This window comes from Haemaphysalis longicornis, unplaced genomic scaffold (genome assembly GCF_048455015.1).
Source record: "Haemaphysalis longicornis isolate Haplotype H1 unplaced genomic scaffold, Haemaphysalis longicornis Haplotype H1 scaffold_1, whole genome shotgun sequence".
Taxonomy (NCBI): domain Eukaryota; kingdom Metazoa; phylum Arthropoda; class Arachnida; order Ixodida; family Ixodidae; genus Haemaphysalis; species Haemaphysalis longicornis.
The window spans coordinates 223,252,785-223,274,073 of record NW_027526203.1 but is presented as its reverse complement, the minus strand read 5'-3'; positions in this window follow the sequence as shown (position 1 = coordinate 223,274,073).

Below are 21,289 nucleotides of genomic sequence, written 5' to 3'. Positions count from 1 at the left end.
CCTCGGAGAATGGCGGGTGCCGGCCGACCCGATTGAACGGAAGGGTAGTTTAGCGGCGGCTGCAGGGCTCCCGCCGCAATGCGCAATAAACGGGCAAACTCGGCCCGTTCTGCTCGTATTTGGGGGCCTCGGCATTCCATGGACCTGCGGGCTGCCGATGGGCGCGGGGAAGTGGGCAGTCGACCCGAGAAGTCAGGCAGACGAAACCTGTTTGCATATTGAGTTGTCGTCCTGCGCGCGCTGGCGGGCCGCCGGACTCGCTCTAATAAGTGCCGCGGTGGGTCCAGGGAGGACTCGATCGCCGAGCACAAGACAATGTCAACACGCCACGCCAGGACACGACGTTGCTTTAGTGTGTTTGTTTCTTGCTCCATAATGGCTGCGATGTACACACGAATGAACACAGAAAGGAAAATCAGCAGTCGAGAACGCCAACGAGGGCATGGGGGAAGTAGGTCATCCTTTTTATGTGGGACTAGAAATTTTCTAAAAGAAAGAAAGTGGAGAAAACATGACCCCCCCCCCCCCGGTCGGATCCTAACCCACGACCTTCAAATTACGCGCTCGATGGCTTACCAATTCGGCTATTCTCTGTGTCCATTCAATTAGCCCCTAATTCCTTGAACCTGGCAGTCTAAGGTGGTTACCCGCTATAGCTCCAGACGAGCAGTATTTGGGGTTAAAAGGAAGGTCCCATTTTACCGAGTAGCCGTACCCCAAAGCGTAGGTTATACTCTTTTTATTCATTGAAATTCGTCAGCATTTTTATGTACACTGCACGATGAAGGCCTCTGCCGATATGGGAGGTTTCAGCCGAGTACTAAATTTGAGGGGCCAACCTTCTTCTGATCAGGAAATGTTTGTGCCCCAGGGACGTACCCTTGCTAGTATGACTACACCAACCGGGAGTAGCCTTCGCGGTATCCGGTGATGTTAAACCTTGCCGGACCAGGTGGCATTTCATACCTCGGGAGTCGGAATACTATAATGGAGGGCGGAACCTAGGCCACATTTGAAGTTATTCAGGGACAGACTGAAGGGCACCCTCCGTAGATCCACGAAGTGACACCCAGACACCACCTCTCCTTAAAAACGGCATCATCATCATCATCATCATCATCATCATCATCATCATCATCATCATCATCATCATCACCATCATCATCATCATCAGCCTATCTACGCCCACTGCAGGGCAAAGGCCTCTCCCATTAATCTCCAACTACCCCGGTCCTGCGCTAACGGCGACCAATTATCCCTGCAAACTTCTTGATCTCATCTCCCCATCTAACTTTCTGCCGCCTTCTGCTACGCTTGCCTTCTCTAGGGATCCACTCTGTTACCCTTATGACCAACGGTTATCTTGCCTTCGCATTACATGCCCTGCCCACGTCCATTTCTTCTTCTTAATTTCTACTAATATGTCCTTAACACGCGTTTGTTCCCTCACCCACTCCGCTCTCTTCTTGTCCCTCAATGTTACACCTATCATCTTCCGTTCTGTCCAGGTCCAGGTATACTTGGCACCCTCTGCTGCGTCACAAGTCTGACCGCCACCGTCTTCAGCCACTGGAGACTGAGGGCCATGGGTTAATTGGCGTATTCATGGGAGGCTATGACCGTTACTACACCACCAGGGTGGCTAATACTGCTTTGGTGAGGGAGTGCGTTACCGGCAATGGTCGCCGGGATCAGGCCGCACGTAGATCCACGAAGTGACACCCCAAGGCCAATTCTGCATTGGTGCTATCATTCTCTCACAAATTAACCAAGCAGACATGACCCTGGAGTACACAACACCTCTAGACTCGCTTCGCTAGATAAGGTTCTCGCGTTAAGCGTAGTCACTCCCTCCATGCTGCCAACCGCATAACTGCACAGAGCACTGTTTCGAACAAAAACGGCATAAATCGCCCAAATTGAGTGTATTTATTGCCCAAAATTTAGCCTTTGCCCACAAAATCTGAAGAAAACCGTGCAAGCTTTGGTGCGTACCGCAGATGAGCGTGTCTATAGGGTAAATGTTGGTTTCTCGAAAGACTCTCGCCACACTTCTGATTAAAGCCTCGTGGTGTTTGGTGCAATGAAAATTAGCCTAGAAAAATGGCCATTTCTTTAGGCTACCCTCGCCAGTAGCGGAGTTGGTAAAGCATCCGACGTGTACCGAAGGTCGTGGGTTCAGCTCTCACCCCGGGAGCATGCTTTTTAAAGCGAAGCCTTCTTAGCCTTACTGATGACGATGTAGTCACGCCAAAACGCACTGCAGCAAAGCCACCTTTGCACAAAAGGTTTCCACAAAGGCACATTAACAACCGCCTCAAGAAAAAAACACCCCCCTGTTGTCGGAGGCGAACCTGGGTCCTTCGCATAAAGAAGCCGACGTGTATCCGATTGCTTCATTCAGGCGCGATATTAAAGCGAAGCTTTCTATGCTCCAGTGATGGTGATGGAGTTACGCCGAAATGCACCGCAAAAAAGCCGCCTTTACACAATAGCTTTCAACAAATACACATCAATCATACCACACACGTAGACAATGGGAGGACTTTACGCACAAAACACGATATGGTATAACACTGCCAGCCGCATTCGCACTGTAATACAATCACTGATGATGATAAACGTTATAACATCACATTGGGGTCGCTCAGCATTTTCTCTGGGTTCGTTGCGCGGGTGTTAGCTTTGTACTTAGGCAGTTTGGATTTTGGACTTTGGGAGCGTTGATTTTGGACGTTGATTTGACTCGGTTTGTATGAAGAAAGCATCGCGTTTAACCATTATTCTCTGAAGACAGTGGCTTTGACTTTCTAGATTTTCTTTCTTTCATTTTAAAAATGTCTATCTCTACCCGAAAAAATGACGAACTACCATCCTTATGCATTACTGTAGTTCTGCGACGGCTAATTTTCCTTTCTGTTCACGCACGCACGTACGCGCGGACTCAAATAAACGCACACACACGAACACGCCGTTTCACAGCGAATAGAAAGATCATTTACTATATAAAATCTGTCTTACGGGATAATTAATTACAAAAAATTGCAGAACTTTGATTTTTGTTTCTTGTGCTAGGCCCCAAGTGTATCTTAGTTAATCGGAGACAAGTAACCTAAAATAACCCAATAAAAAGTTCCCGAATCTGGCGTGTGGGTGGAGGTAAGCGTTATCAAAGTTGGCCGCGAAATACGCTAGTTTTGCACGTTATACTGGAAAGCAGACGCACATACCCAATAGGACACTAATCTATCTGAGGTCGCCCTTTGAGGACATCCCATCAGCAGTCAGAATGAGAATATTTTCGAACTGGGGTCAGTTTTGCTACAAAACGTTCTGGTCATTCCTGAATTCAGTAGGAACGCATTCCAACTCGCCCAGTTTGCCAGCTCAGCACTCGTGTCGTTCGTGCTTTTTTTACAATGAGCATATCTCTCGAACCCGTAATTACAATGTTATTTTCTGATTTCGGGTAATTACGCATTAAAAGATAAAAAAACGTTTTTATGGCCAATAATGCACACCTGCCCATAAAATGTGTTTGCTTTTAATTTCTAATTGTGTAACTGCCGTAAATTTATTTTAAAAAAGCGGCGGGTTAAAATAAATCATGTATGTATGTATGTATGTATACATGTGTGTATGTATGCATGCATGCACGTATGTATGTATGTATGTATGTATGTATGTATGTATGTATGTATGTATGTATGTATGTATGTATGTATGTATGTATGTATGTATGTATGTATGTATGTATGCATGCATGCACGTATGTATGTATGTATGTATGTATGTATGTATGTATGTATGTATGTATGTATGTATGCATGCATGCATGTATGCATGCATGCATGTATGTATGTATGTACGTATGTAGAGAGAGTAAATGTTTATTGAAAAGGAGAAGAGGTCGGCCTGAGAAATTGGTCTTGGGCCTGCTACTTCCCTCTGGGGGGAGGGTACTGGGGACAGAAAGAGAAAGGAATGAATATGGAAGGTATGGGACATGACAATGAAAGCGACAAATGAACTATGTATAGGCAGTAAAACCAATAAACATCTCACATACATTGGGACATGACAATGAAAGCGACAAATGAACTATGTACAGGCAGTAAAACCAATAAACATCTCACATAAAACGGGGTGCTGAATCAGGGGCGGTATTCTCGAGTTTTGTCCCTTTTGCGTCCCTTTCAAAAATGTCCCTTTTGGCGAGCCCTGATTGGCTAAAAGCAAACAACCGGAAGTGGCGTAACGCAAGCGCGGCAAACCTACTGCCAACCTTCCTCCATGCTGCCAACATCCACTTCTTAACCGGAAGTACGTCACGATGAAAGGGACGCAAAAGGGACGTTTTCAAAAGGGACAGTTACGAGAATACCGCCCCAGATGACTACAGTTGACTTTTCAGCACATGACTATCGTCCATGAAAAAGAAAAAAAACTGCTCAGACATTATTTTGCAGTCTGTTCAATTTTGTCGCAACCTAGAGCCGAGAATCCAGAGAGGAGTCACCAAGAAAGGTAAGCAGGGCTTTAACGGCCAGGCTTTGTTTCCTGATGACAGTCCCCGTGCCCAAAATCTTTTGCACGGACAGAGGGAGAGTGTCCAAGCCTAGTAAAGCTGTCTCAAGGTTCTTTCGCTCACTAGAGTACGTTGGACAAGCGCTAAGCAAATGTTCGATAGTCTCAGTACAACCGCACAGAAGGCAGTCCGGGCTGTCCTCTCATCCGATTGTGTGACGATACTTCCGAGTCAATGCTACTCCAAGACGCAGCCTGTGTAGCAATGTCTCTTGACTTCGGCGAAGACGAGGAGCATGAATGACCCAGAACTTGCGCTCTGGATCGAGCTTGTGAAGGCGTTCATGTCGATTCTGAGGGTCCGACGAATGCAAGGCTGCAGCTTGTTTACGGGCTCCATAGAGTATCACGTTAGCATCCTGCCTTGTGATCGGTATAGACCGGAGAGTTCCATTGTGGTGTTCCTGCTGTGCTGCATTTGCTATCTCATTTCCAGTGATGCCACAGTGACTTGGTATCCGCTGAAGCACCACCGTGTGGCCATTTTCATTCAACTTTTTAAACAGGATAGCGACAACAGTGGTCAGCTGATCATACGCGCACGCGCCTCGCTTCATTGGGTACCCTAGTACCTTCAGCGCTGGTGTGCTGTCACAAAAGATAATGCACTGCTGTGGCCTTTCACAAGAAATGGTGCGGAGCGCTTCGCGTAAACCGACCAGTTCTGCTGCGGTAGACGACGTCCTGTGAGCAATCTTAAAACGTTGGGTCAGGTCCTTCCCAGGCAAAACTACTGCCGCTGTCGACGAAGACGCCGTGACCGAGCCGTCAACAAAAACATGCGACGCCTCTCCGCACATTGCATTGATGTAAAATAGTGAAAGTTGTCTTAAGACTGAAGACGCCATGTGGGATTTTTTACCGATTCCAGGAATCGACAACCGCACCTGTAGATCAGGTACAACCCACAGAGGCCCTTGTGATATTTTGGCGACTGCAAATCTGAAGGGCATCAAATATTGCTGCGCCGAAATACTTCGGGAGTAGTTTGAATTCGGCCGGTCCCTGAAAACACTCGACAGTGGATGGCACTCATGCCTTGTCACATGTCGGAGGTGCGCACGAAGAGGTTCTTGCGCGAGGTAGACTTAAATTGGGCAGAATCGCGCTTCTGCGATCGTTCCACGCGTTGATGTGCATCGAGGCAACCCCAAGCAGATTCGTGCCTGTGCACTTGGAAGCACGCGTAATGACGATCGCCGAAGGTTACACAGTACAGGGGCACTGTATTGCAAATAGCTAATAAAGAGCGCCTGGTAGAGGCGCAACAGCGATGAAACCAATGGGCCTCATGATTTACCTGCCATATGTTGAAGGACGGGGGTGAAACTTCGTAATTTCCTCCTTAGTGCCGAGACATGTTTTGGCCATGACAGATTTCGATCAGTTGTCACGCCGAGAAATTTGTGATGCGTGACACATGGAATAACAGCTTTTTCGATCCTTACCGGGTAGCATATCATGGGTTTTCGGGTAAATGCCAATGCTGCACTTTTTGACGTTGAAATTTCAAGTCCTTGCGGCGTAGGTGGCAGATACTGCTTTCTGAAGCCATGCTTGCACGTGAAGTGGCGTTACACCTGATGTCCAAATGCAGATATCATCCCAATAGGCAGATAATGACACTTTTTAGGGAGTACTTTAGTGATTCCTATGAGAGCCAGGGTAAACAGCGTAGCGCTGAGGACTCCTCCTTTTGGCACGCCGCGCGTGACGGGGTGATCGGGTGTCACTCCATCAAGTGTGGACCTGAAAACCATCGGTCCGCGGAGATAGCTCGCTATTCACTGATGCAACCGTCCTCCAATACCAATGGACTGAAGGGCATCCAGAATGGCATCATGGGAGACATTATCAAATGCTCCCTTAATGTCCAAGAACACGGCAGCTGTAAGACGGCGGTGGTGTTTCTCATTCTCGACGATAGTGACAAGGTCAGTACACTGTCTATTGAGGAACGTCCTTTCCGAAAGCCAGTCATGGCGTCTGGGTACAAGCCACGCTTCTCCAGAAACCATTTGTATGTATGTATGTATGTATGTATGTATGTATGTATGTATGTATGTATGTATGTATGTATGTATGTATGTATGTATGTATGTATGTATGTATGTATGTATGTATGTAGCAAATCAGAATGGGAAATGAGGGGCTCGTTGAAAATAAGACAGAAATAACATTTGGCAGTCAAGAAAACCTCGGAAAGCAAAAAGGAGGATGTGGTAGGTCATTGAAACAGATACAGAATTTGGAAAGAAAGAAAGAAAGTGGAGAAAAAATGCCCGCAAATTCTGTATCTGTTTCAATGACCTACCACATCCTCCCCTTTACTTTCCGAGGTTTTCTTGTCTGCCAAATGTTATTTCTGTCTTATGTATGTATGTATGTATGTATGTATGTATGTATGTATGTATGTATGTATGTATGTATGTATGTATGTCTACATGCATGAATATGTGTGTATGTACATGTACGTATGTATTTATGCAAGTATGTATGTACGTACGTATGTACTTATGTATGTATGTATGTATGTATGTATGTATGTATGTATGTATGCATGTATGTATGTATGTGTGTATGTATGTATGTATGTATGTATGTATGTATGTACGTGCGTGCGTGCGTGCGTATGTATGTATGTATGTATGTATTGATGTATGTATGTATGTATGTATGTATGTATGTACGTACGTATGTATGTATGCATGCATGCATGCATGTATGTATGTATGTATGTATGTATGTATGTATGTATGTACAGGTCCGCGCAGAAGTAAACGGAGCACGGGAGCGGTGGCCGAACTGCATCGCTGCGCCGCGTATGGCCGACGGGAACCATGGAGCGCCGGTCAAAGAGTGTGTTCGCACTTCCCCCACCGCCCTATCTGATATGTTTAATCGCCGCTCTGCTGGCGTGTCATGCTCGGCGAGACGGTCTTCAAAAGGCAGCGCTGGGCTATAGAATGGCGCTGGTTGCATTGCCGCTCGCAGGCATCAGAGGCGACCGAATCAGCTGCTCATGAGCTGGGCGAAGCTGCCCGCGCCCAGAAACGTGCCTTTTGTGCGCTGTAAAGGGCGGCATAAAATTGTAGGCCACTGCCGTTTGGCATAGCTTGTCATTGCGATATAATCAATTGTAAGCCGGTAACAAAATTACCCTGGACAATATAAAAAGCACATTCAGAGACATTTTCGTTGTTCGAAAAAAAATCTCGCTTACGAGATTTCTTTTTTAATTTTAGGTTTGTCCCGAGTTATTGCTGCCGGCCAGTCCAGGTCTGTTCTGAAGTAAGGGAAATAAAAAAAAATGTCCATGCGTTGGAAATTCTGTATTAGAGAACACCGTAAAGAATAGGTACAATCGTTGCCTGCTATTACAGCGGGCATCATAGGGCGCATATTTTGTTGTCGCATTAAAACCGATGTTGTTATTTTTTAAAACCGATGTTGTTATAGATTTAAATTAAACTCCTCACTGAATTGAAAGATGGCTTCTTCGCATGACCTCAATGTCCTGCAAAAAAGCGCTGTCACGGCCCCAGAATGACCTATGACGACCATACTTGTCATCGGTTAGTTCGGTACAAAATCTTATGACGGCTATCCTCGTCAACGGGAGCGCAAGGGTTAAAGCGACCACAAAATATGCGCCCTATGATGCCCGCTGTAATAGCAGGCAACGATTGTACCTATTCTTTATGGTGTTCTCTAATACAAAATTTCCACCGCATGGACATTTTTTTTTTATTTCCCTTACTTCAGAACAGACCTGGACTGACCGGCAGCAATAACTCGGGACAAACCCAAAATTAAAAAAGAAATCTCGTAAGCGATATTTTTTTTTTCGAACAACGAAAATGTCTCTGAATGTGCTTTTTATATTGTCCAGGGCGATTTTGTTACCGGATTACAATTGATTATATCGCAATGACATGCTATGCCAAACGGCAGTGGCCTGCAGTTTTATGACGCCCTTTACAGCGCACAAAAGGCACGTTTCCGGGCGCGCGCAGCTTCGCCCAGCTCATGAGCAGCGGATTCGGTCGCCTCTGATGCCTGCGAGCAGCAATGGAATCAGCGCCCCTCTATAGCCCAGCGCTGCCTTTTGAAGACCGTCTCGCCGAGCATGACACGCCAGCAGAGCGGTGATTAAACATATCCTCCATGGTGAACACTCTTTGACCGGCGCTCCATGGTTCCCGTCGGCGCCCATACGCGGCGCAGCGATGCAGTTCGGCCACCGCTCCCGTGCTCCGTTTAATTCTGCGTGGACCTGTAGGTGTGTGTCTATGTATGCATGCATGTATGTATGCATGCGTGTATGTATGCATGCGTGTATGTATGTATGTATGTATGTATGTATGTATGTATGTATGTATGTATGTATGTATGTATGTATGTATGTATGTATGTATGTATGTATGTATGTATGTATGTATGTATGTATGTATGTATGTGTGTGTATGTATGCATGCATGTATTTATGTATGTGTGTACGCACGTACGTACGTACGTATGTATGTGTACGTATACGTAGGTACGTACAGTGCGCAACACCCTTGTCTATAACACTGAGTTCAACTTCAACCAGTTACCTCTCAAAACTGCGGACTCAAACTTGTCACAAAAAACGTTGAGGTCAAACTATATGGTTAAGACTTTAGAATGACACAATAGTTTTCTTCAAATGCTTTTCGGTCGAGGCAAGGTAAGGCTACAAGTACGAAACCTGTGTTATAGACAAGGGTGTTGCCCTCTGTACGTATGTATGTATGTATGTATGTATGTATGTATGTATGTATGTATGTATGTATGTATGTATGTATGTATGTATGTATGCATGTATGCATGTATGTATGTATGTATGTATGTATGTATGTATGTATGTATGTATGTATGTATGTATGTATGTATGTATGTATGTATGTATGTATGTATGTATGTATGTGTCAATGCGAGAGGACATTTTTCTCTTTTGTTCCCTCTTTCTCTCAAAGGACGAATAATAAAAGCTGAACGCGTCCGAAATATCCTCTTTTATGGGTGACACAAATCGTCGACATCGCAAGATGAACGTTGACAATCGATGTCGTTAAACGCACAGAAACCACATTCATCCCCACACCCCAGGGGGAAGTTCCTGCCAAGCACGCAACCGACAAACCCCGGACTCCGATCGGACCCGGAAGCAAGAGATTCCAGCGAGACGGTTTTAGATGCGGAACCGGAACGCGTGTGCACGCGCGCCAAGGCCTCGCTGCTGCGTTGCGAAAATTGTCGTGCTCGCTGAGACGGAAGTGACAGAGAGGACAGACCCAAGTTCAATGCTGCCCCAGCGGGGTCGCCAAACCGCACACCGCGGGCGTATAAAAAAATGAGCACAGAAAACGTGGGAGGTGCGCACAAAAACGGTCATTCAGCGCCGACGGCACCCTGCTTTTGAAGGAACGAGGCACCGCTTTATCAGCCCGAGAGGAGGTCGTTGGGGCTTCCGCGCACGTCCGCACGCACATTCCTAGGGTAGAATCTCGAATGGAGAGCGGTCGCGGAGTCTGCGTGCCGAATCCTCTTGTCGCTCAGGCTGCGAAGATTGCCGCGGTCGTAGGCGTTGCTACATTTCGGGTACGCCATGCGTGGTCCGGGAAATATCCACTGCTGTCCCGCGATTATCTGGGAACGAAATGATAACGAGGCATGTGCAGAGAGATATTATATTTTGCCCACCGGCATTGCAGTCTGTTACCATGTATTTAGAGGCGTCGCTATTTAATTCTGTGTCTCTCCGAAGCTCGTGTACCTCGTCTAAAAGACCAGGACTGGAGGCCTGGCCTGCGAACAGAGCAAGGAAAAGGAAATCAAGCTTTTAAAGACAGGCCCACTGGGAAAAGGTGAGGCAAGCTCTCTGTTCCCTTGGTCCCAGTTTATGCCTCAATATACGGAGACTGTACAAGTTGTGCTCAATGATAGTTTCTGTACTTCGACTATGGCAAACCGTACACCCCGGACGTTTGACTCGAGTGAAGTTGTTGTAGTTTGGAGCCACTCACCGAGGTGTTCCTTCGTCAAAGAGAGCTGCGCGGTTGGTCGATCAAGTTCGGCTAAAACCCGCAGGTTGCCCTCACTGCAAGCATCCTGCAGGCTAAAAATGCCCCGTTAATTCAATAAATTCCCATGAACTTATTAGGGCTGCCCAGGAGCTTTTCACCGACGAAAAAAAGAACGAAATTGGGAATAAACCTGCCCTATGACTGACGCTGTATAGGAACACGGCGGATAATGACCAGATCCGTTCTTATTATGCGTGGTTTTTGACGTTCGCCTATCCATCAGTGGCTGTCTCTGCGGCACATTTTCCTGCTTCACCACAGAAATCCTCCATAGTCGATCGCTCACTATAGGCGAGCTTCAAAATTTGCCACGCATGGGTAAATAATAATTATTCCCAGTATGTGGTTTAAATAACCTGGCAGAAAAGACAACATACGGGCAGTGACATATGTGCAATGGATTAAGTAATAGGGGTAGAACGGTGGATGGATTTAGTGTTTTTTTTTTTGCCATTCAGTACATGGGCCTGTTCTTGGCATTAAATTTGTTTTATGACGCACCGGATAACAGGGTGTTATACTAAATTGTGTCAGCCAACCATTCAATCTCCTAGGTCATTTGGACAAAAAAGTTTTTTTCTTTTTCTCCCTTCATGAATTGCGGCCGCGTAGGATGGTACACACCCACACAGGTTTGGGTATGCGACATCCTCGCTCAATAACCCTGTAGCGTTATCGGTCCAGAACTGTGAGCTTTAATCATCGACCAAGCAAAAAGATCAAGCTGCCTGTGAGACAAGTTGCGATTTCTTTTTCGTTTGCCGCCCCCTTACCTTCTAACTTATGCTTAGGCTGCTAAACGCGAGTGTTCCGAAAGAAGTGGGAATCGAAAGTAATATCGATGGCGAGCGGCGTGGTGAAGGGGTATAGCGGAGTAGCGGCATTTCCATGCCGGTCAAAGGCCCCCGCCGCCCAAGAGCCCCTGCAACACTTATTAAGACTTCTTTAAGCATCTCAAATGCGCTTAGAATGTGGCCAGCAAGTGCTTCCAGCCCCCTGATTAGGCGACCACGACATGGCGGAGCTAAACATTATTTCTCTACGCTCATTGGGTAACTTAGAAACTCGTTCAAAATATTTCTCTCTCCTTCTCTGTGTTCCTCGAAACTTGGACACTGTTTGCGTGCATGTGTGACGTCACTCTAACAATGTCGCCGCTATTGGCTGGCTTCCTTTCAGTTGCAGCAGTAATGTCATTCGATAGCTACATCAAAAGAAACCGCAACAAAAACAAAGCATAGGTTAGAAGAAATATGGGTATCTTTTCTGGTTAAGAGTGAACGGTATGAATGAACCTGCAGGTTATACCGCAGCTCTTTATCGTTCGGCTCGTTTAAGAATTGCGACGCCTTATTACTGCACATTACACCACTGATAGATTATGCTGCATGCTATACTAATTGCCCAAATAAAGAGTAATTAGAAAATTTTTTGTTATCGGTAGACCAGTACATTGCATGAGCGTAACGTCAGTACATCCACTGATACGTCCGTGTATTTAATAACTCTGCTTCTGCTTCTCATTCTTTCGCCTGTAGTTCTTCCTAGTTTCCGAACACCCAGTTTTTCAACCAAGTAAAAAAAAATTGTTGTGTTTTTAAAGGCATGCACGGCAACTACAAATCTACCAGATATAGTGCATGTACATATTCGGCGCTAACGAACGCGTCGATCGTCAGAAAGAGGCTAGAAGGTAAAATACACAAAGAGAGAGAGAGAGAGAGAGAGAGAGAGAGAGAGAGAGAGAGAGAGAGAGAGAGAGAGAGAGAATGTTTAATGACGAAGGCGACGTTAGCCGAGCCATTGCGCCTAGCTTATTACGCGATATGACAAAAGGACATTAAATTTTGTGTATTAAAATTAAACAACTACAAAATGGGAGATGATGCTCACGAACTTTCTAACACCTTCACACAGTTTGGAAACGAAGTTGCTCACAACAATTTGTCTGAACCCGTGCTCCGCAAGTGCACCAAAAGAGCTTTGTTAGCCCGTACGAACTGGCAACGTTGGCCTGACCAAGGACCCACAACTGCCCTGAGTTCAGAACCTACGTGATACGGTACACACATAAATGTTATAAGACTTTGCCTTGGCACCATAATTTGGAATACCCAGATGCGATGCAGTTAGCGCGCACACATTACTTTCACTTTATGTGGTGTTATGGATATATTCGGACATTCCTATAATTTAGATCATGCTCGGGGAAAATGCCATTGAAAAGAAGGTGAGACTCAGGTCCGGTATATGAAACACTGGTGGAAGCTTACACCGTGAGTTGCGCGTTGATTTCCTGCTATACGCCTTAATTTTTTGTATCGGGTGAACACAAAAATTTTGCGTATACTTGCGGTTCTTAACTGAATAGAGCAGAAATGACGGTCAGATCTTTTAACCGATTACACGGGCCTTTTATGTTCTTACTTAATACCTCGATCTGCCTATCAGTCTTCTGTCAAAATATATAATACGTGCTTTACCAAAGCGTAAAAGTATACAACATATGTAAGCGAAACGCGGCGCTTGACGACCTTTTATTTCTGTCTGTTGATTTATTGGTATATTTTGTACACTAAACACTCCCACCTCTATTCTTTTATGATATATGCTGTCGAGAAATGTTCCGCAGTTCCTCAGCGCAGGCCTTGGCTCCATCTGTTCGAATGCCCCTTGAATGCGCGCCGTATGAAGTTATTTAGGGTTTAAAGCTAGTCGCATTGAAGCGGACTACAAGGCCTTGGAGGGCTATGAACAATTTAGACCACCTCGGCCTCTTTAAACCGCCTTGTGCAACGTCTTGTACAAGGGTGTTCTGTTTTCCGGTTGCTTAAACACGTGGTAGCGGCATGGTCCACATGGCTCTGACTGCAGCGACACCCCGCGCAGCACAGAACAGAGCATTGGCCATCATCATTGAGGCTCCCGCATGCTAAACCATAGATGCACAAATGACTTCCCGCTCTTTCAAAAAGCTTGTCGAAGTGAATACAAAACCATGGCTGTATCACCAATTAGAAACAAGCCAACAATAAGCAGTCTTCGAAAGAGGCAGGCATTTATTGACTGAGGAGGACTCACACTCACGCGAGTCGGGAGCGTGTATGTAGGGAGACCGAGGGCATCCACGCGGTGTACCCGCATCTATGATGATGCACTTGTTCCCCGTAGAGCGCTAGCAGCACTAAAGATCAAGATACCTTTATTTAATGTCAGTGTTGCATAAATGCGCTCGAATTACGAAGGCACGATTTCGAACGCGCACTCTTTAAGTATGTGGATTTTCGTTTCTATTTGCAGCGTTTTAAGCTCTCAATAGTTTTTCTCGCGCCATCGGTGAACACGCCCTTCTCAACTGCAAAAACGGGAAGGCAGGAACGTTCCATCTGGAATGTAGTCATTTTGTTCGTTTTTACGATATGCGGCGAACCATTTACAGAAGCTTTTTGTAAAAGGTGAAAAAAAATGGTGGCGCAATAAGAGATGAGGTAGAGACTGAATCGGAAATACGAGCAATTACGGCCCGCCTTCCCCTTACCGAGTCGTCTGCCATGGAGTAATTATCAATTTCCAGTACAAACGGACTTCGAGATTCGCTAGCATTTCGCAACTTGCCAGAAACGCTACCGTAACGTACAACAACGCGTACACCCGAACCCATTACAACGATCTCCCAGATGCCTCGCCCAACGTGAAGCTGCAGCCTGAGCGTTCCCCCCAGAACCGAGGAGAAACAAGAATGAGCAGATTAAAATGGGATGAGGATGGCTACGGGACGCAGCTGAAGATTTAGCTGGCCGCCTGTTAGACGCGGAAGATCGCTCGCTCCGCGCAATGCCGCCGACGTACGGAGTGAGTCCCTCCGGGCGTTTATCTTCAATGAGCTGTGCCGTAATCTAGATTCTGGCCGGCAGGACGAGAAAGGGGGCCAAAGCCCTGCCCGGCAGATTCTTGCTCGCTCCGAATGAAGCGCCGCGCCTGGTCTAATTTCGCTCTAGTAATGAAAACGGTCCGCTAAACGAGTTGTGTTGCTTTTGGAACTGCGTGTTGCATTATATATCGCCCAACGTCAGCGTCACTAAGCTAAAAGGATCGGGGTGAGGGCAGGAGATGCTGGCCGTAAGCTTGGATTGCAACTGCAGGAGGCGATTCATCGATGCCCGAATCAATCACTTGCGCGCACGCCTACAAGCTCCTCACAGTGGAGTCTGTATCGGAGGGCAGTTGAGGCACGAGACGGCCTCGCTACCACACCTCGCATGAACAGGTCCCCGCGCACAACTGCACCGGAACACGAAGCGCAGGACCGGTCCCTTACCTTGTACTTACCGAACTGCGCCGGAAGAAATGAGAGCACGGGCTTTGGCTGTTTTAATGTTGGCGCACCCTTCTATAACTTATATATACTATTTCACCCTGCTTGTCGGCTCCCCCCACACCCCGCAGCATTCCTTCGAACACTCAACAGCACTGAGATATCGCAGAAGGCCGCTGTTCAATCGCGGTTGCGGTCACGTGGTCGGGAAGTGCATTCCGGAACGTGCGCGGCCGTTTGTGCGGCTCTATGTCATTCCTTCCCGTGAGGCTGCGCGCGAGTAAAGATGAGCACGACGTTTCGGGAAGTCCGATTCATTCAAGCTGCTCGTTAAAAGCCCGTACTCTTGCCTGGGCAGAACAGACTAAACGAAGCGCGAGCAGCGTGACGCAATTCGCCAGACCATCGCCTCCTTAAAGGAGGCGATGGCCAGACCTAACGCGCAGTGCGCTACATTGCACGGGTTTCCAATTTCGCGGGAGCGAGCCGCCACGCCTGTCGTGCGGGCAGGTACGAACAGACGCAATAACTTGAACGGGCCGATGCTCGCACCGGTACTCGTAAAGGGACGCACTCAAAAGAAAGCCCAGCGAGCGCACACCTTTATGCTTACGTTTTGTTTTACCGCCCTTGTTGTGCATACCCGGAGAACCCGTATTTTGTGAGTTCTAATTGCAGCTTGATAACATATAAGTATCCTGCTCCGATTTAACGCGCCGGCGCTTCCACGTTACTCGCGGTTGGCGCTGCTTGCCGGTTGGCAACGCAGGAGCGAGTTATGTGGCTGGTTAATGTTAGTATCGCTGCCTGCGGCTGGTGCTGTGGTTGTTGGGCAAGCATATGTTCCTGGTGGTTGTTTGGCTTCTTAGCTTTGGCAGGCACGCGGTGATACGCTTTGTCATATTCGTTTAGTCTAATGGGATCAAACGTACGTTAAAGGAAATTTGTAAGGTTTTGCGCTAAATGGCTTGTTTTCATTGTTTTCTGTTAGGTGTAGACGTGCATTGTCTTCTCTTCTTCTCAATTTTGTTCAAAAATTGAGACGTGACATACGAAAGCGCGTACACAACGACCGAGGTCGTGTCCGCCGTAATTCAGCAGTACCGACAACTTTGCAACCTTCCCCGATCCCGCTCCCTTTGTCACCAACTTTGTAGAACAGAACTTGAACTGTTAACGAATGTACACAAGTAACACATCGTTACTAATGAATTATGCCGATTTAAATACGCATGCTCCGCAGCACAGACAACTGGCTGCCAGCGTCTCCTGGTGCCGACAGTTGTACAGTAGACTCTCGTTAAGACGAAGTCGGTTAAGATGAATTTTATGGTTAAGACGAACCCTTTTGCTTTTTTGGGACGTGCACAACGCCAAAAAGAAACGTCCGCTTAAAAAAAATCTGATACAACGAATAAATTTTCACGGTACCTTCGAGTTCATCTTAACGGGAGTTTACTGTAATTCCCAGTGTTTATTTTTTTTATTCGTAGCACCATTACCTCGGATAGGATAGAGTATAATCAAAATACTATTGCATGATTGATCAGGTTCTCTAAAAAAGCGGGCATCGTGACCCCCCCCCTCCCCTCAGAAAGTCATCGGCACCCTCTGGGAGGGAGCCCCAAGGTATAGTAAAAGCTCGTTAATTCGAACTCCGTTAATTCGAACTTACGGTTAATTCGAACTGACGCCATGGTCCCGGTACAACCCTGTATATTTCAATGGGGGAAAACTCCCTATAATTCGAAAGCGTCGGTTCGCTTCCAGAACGGTTAATTCGAAATGGGATTCCCCGGTTTCCATCGCTCCTCGCAGAGGAAGTCGACCCAGAGGGGTTAAAGTGTGTTGCATATTCAAACTAAACCAAATTTCCTAGAGATGCAAAACAACGTAACAGAAAAACAGAGTAGCGCATGCGCTACGCTGCTGCATCTTATTTCGCTTCCGCAGCGAGCGCCGCCCAGCCGGCGCCAGTGCTCCGGCGCGTGCCGTTGCAAGTTTTCTTTGTGCCGCGCTCGCTTCTCTGAACCTGCGATCTACAGTGAACTGGAATACTGTACTGCGATCACGTGGCGTGCGCAACAAGCTCAGCTGTAGCTGTGGTCCTGCTACAGTGAACTAGAATGCTTGGTATTCTAGTTCATTATATAGTCCTGCTGTTTTTGCCGCGGCGGGCAACCCGTTTGTTGTGTGTCCCCTTTTTTGTTGCTACGCTCATCGACTTTGCCAGCCATGGCGACTCGGGTCAAATACTCGGCGAAGTGAAGGAATACGCCTAATTCGCGATAACGAGTCCAGAGGGGGCTTTTTTGTGTTCTGCCCGCGTAGTGTGGCGGGAAGTCCACTCACTCCAGCACTCGCCCTCTAATTCGAACTCCGCTTAAAGGGGTCGTGAAGAGAAAATGCATTTGTCTTTGCTTAATTTTGTCTGCTTGAACGGCCTTTTAAGAACATAAATCCCAAATATTTTCACAATTCATTGCTTCTGGAATTTAGGAGGCGCCGTTGAAATTCTCGTTTTGAGGCGCATCGCAAGCGACCATGCGCGCACCGGTGGTCGGCAGCGCAACTAGAATGACGTCACGTCAAGTACATTCGAGAGTTCAACGCGGTTCAATGTTCTTTGTGTATAATATTCTGCAAAGCTGCAAGCCCAACATTTAAAAAATAATGCATCCTTTATTCGTTTCCAAAAAACAGTTTTCTATCCACGTGAGCGGTGTCGTGACCGCTTCAGTTGTCTGGCAACCATTGCAGCAGAACTCAGACCTACTGGGTGTTTGTTTGTAGCCAGTTTCCCTGCTGAATTTCACGTTCTTTTCCCGAATTCTCTTCGGAATCTTATCTTTTTTGTATGAAATGGCCCAAGATCGCTCAAGCAAAAAAAAAAAAAAAAAAACTGCCCCGCGTGCGATTCGAACTTGCGGCCCCCGGGCCAGCCCTACGTTACGGCCAGCCTAGTCGGACACTTCATCCACTACACTATCGACGTGGGAAACGCGAACAGCGAAAGCTGTCGCATAAAAGCCTCTTCGCATTTGTAACCCAGAAGTCTGTCGTGTTTTCATAAATTCTAATCTACCCAGAGCTTTAACCGCCAACTTACTGTTGAGCGCTTCTGCAGTAAGCCAAAGCGGAGCGTATACAATCAACAAAACAGCGTTAACAGCATTGTTTATTGCGGGAAACAGGAAAGCAATCGTTGAACTGCGTGATGTTGGGACTCGGCGACTCGGCGCTGTATCGCTGCTTCTCGCTAGTTATTTTTGCGCTTGATGAGTGAATAATGGATTGGTTTTAAGTTCCGACTACTCGAAGTTCTTTCGATAAACGTGTTTATGTAATAAACTCTCATTTTAAGCGTTCGGTCATGTAGGCGTTCGGTCACGTATCTCGTCAGGTCAGAAGTTTCACGTTCGCGCAACTCACATTGCAGGCTACGTGAGACAGACGTCGGCAAACTTGTGCAAGAATATCGGCTAGCAAAACTACAGTTTAGACTAGTGGAAACAGCGTAAACTGTTTACGAATGCCAAGTATAGATTAAACGTGGTTACCTCTGCCTGCGCATCTCGCCGGTGTTGTTGACTGAAAGTTCGCCCATGTTGATCAGTCGTATCAGAGATCAGACGTCTCTCGTTCAGTTGCAGGGCGAGTTTCATCATGGCGCCGATGTTGTAGCTTTATCTGACCCTTTGCAAGCCCGCCCTATGCCGACATACTGTGCAGACGAGGGAGAACTGTGATTGGCTTCTCACTGACTTACTAAAACGTCACTTCACGAGTTGAGGAGGAAAGCCTCGGTGAAACCGTAACTGCATTTGTTTACATATTTACCGATATCGGGCGACGAAACGGGTATGCATTGTTCGTTTGTCAAGGTTCCACGGTTATAAGCGCACACACAACACAGTTTTTTCGAAAATATCTTCACGACCCCTTTAATTCGAACAATTTCATAGTCTCCTTCGATTTCGAATTAACGAGCTTTTACTGTAAATAATAAATGCGATATAGTAAAAACTGAGAGGTGTGGCGCATGCTGGGTCAGAGTATTTTACTTAAAATATCTTTTCTGCCGTGTGTTTCTGCCGTGTGTCATAACGGAACCAACTTACCCCCCTGAAGAAAACCACGAGCCCACAAACGTTGCCGTAAATGGATAGTTATGTCTACGGAACTCTTTCGAAAACTCCCGCGCGCCTTCTTCGCCACAATGCACCTGGCTGACCGGTCGTTGAAATCACGGAGCGACCCCAGTACCAGTCTCTTCTTGTCTTTCTGCGTGCAACTGGTGCAATGTTGTACCGTTAAACATCCCTGTTATGCCGTAGGGCAATCTATCGCAAAAAAAAAAGAGTTCGGCAAGTGCAGACCCTGTGTGCACCGGACTCCACAGTTGGATCTCAGCCGTGACATCAGGATACCAAGAAAAGTCATCCTCAACTGCCCGAAGTTTTACTGAAACCGTATGTTGGAGATCGCCATTCGTCGGATTGGCTGCGTTGGCTGTTGTGAAACTTGTGATCGATCCAGCAGTGAGCAATGCGGCGAAGCGATCCCGAGGGAGTCTTTAAAGAGTGCACTTTATAATTTATACGCAAGGTGTTTGACATAACAGGAACAGGGGATTAAAATGAAGAAAGTTGAATATTTTTGTAACAAAGCAGGCAATAACGAGGGTAGCGTCCACGACCTCACCATAGTTTGACATATTAATTATTTAAAAAATATGAAGTCTAAAATTTTTATTGCATACTTGTAAGTCGTCAATAGAAATGCTGAACGCAGCAGTTGTCATGAAATTTCTGTAGGACATTCTTGAACACCTCAAAGAAATCGCGCCAAATTTGAACGATCGTCTGGTTGAGCGCATTATTCAAGAATCGCGCGCATGCATGCGCGCTCTACCGATGGGCATCACCGTGCTGCCTCCTGCGTGCGCAACCGCTGCTGATATCAGGGGCGGAATTCTGAGTTTGTACGTTTCAGAAATGCCCGTTTCGCGTCCGTTTCAATCGTGAGATAGTTGAATTTGCGAGGCCTCTGGCCAATGATATGCACAGAAACTTGCTTGCGCTGCGTCACACTTGGCCGTGTGCTGTCATCCAACCAGGGTTCACTGGAAATGGACACTTTGAAATGGACCAAACCGAGAATTCTCCGTCATAGAGCATATGCAGTGGCAGATAGTTAGTTGTCGTGCACACATATTTTGTTATTACATTCCGGCGCCGTAAATTCTTCCCCGCTCACAAATTGTAGCCGAAATTTTGATGTTCAGGGTGTTTTCTGACACTCTAAAAGGCTGTAAAAGAAAATTTTGGGCTAGACTCTCTTGTTCAAAAGTAAATTATGTCATCTTAACCAACGCTTTAACTCATTAGAGTGTCAATGTAGAGTGATATGATTTACACCATGAGGAATTTTAATTGGCCGCTGCAACATCCAATATTTGTACTTCCATACCTTGGTCCAAATTATACGCCCCACCTTGCTTACAGCTCTGATTTTTGTCGCCTTTTTTTGTGGGGGGTGGGGTGTTAGGTCAGCAATAGGCTGCCATATCCTCTGTTCTTACTATTTTTATTTAGTAACTTATTAAGTACATTCATCCTCCTTCAGTATACCGGTTTACCCTAAAAGAGCAGACCATAACGCCGAAATGGGGCTCATTCAACCTGTAGCCATTTCGACAATGCTGGTCATGCTTCCTTCTTCGGAAGTCCTTCCTTAGAGGTCATCCAATCAACAAAGAGATCATTCCTCCTTTCCTTATGATATTACCGGTGCTGAAAATTACAGTGGAGAAAGCAGTTTTCACGGAGTGCGGCAACCAACAGGAGCGTCTTTCAGCATTTTCAAACTTCAGCGCTCTGAAGATGCGAACGGTAAACATTAGTGGAAGCACCACGCCTCCCAGGTGAACAAAGCGAGGGCTGAATCACATTGCAACAAATTCATGATTATGCGCTTTAATTTCAAGCGCTACAATGCGACCTGTTGTTCGCACAACAGAGCGCAATGTACAAACAAACGCTTACGTTGGTGAAGAGGAGTGGGTGTAAATTAAAAATTAGTGAATGAATTTATTTCAGCGGGCGCATAAACTTCAGATGTAACTTTATGCGGAAATAAACAGTCCGAAAACATATTTCATTAAGGTTTTTGCTGTGTTGCTATTGTTTATCAGCTAGGCTTGGTGGCTGCAAGAGCGATGGGCCAGCATCAGCAAGCCACCATGCACTCGCACCGCGTACCGGCAAGCACCTGC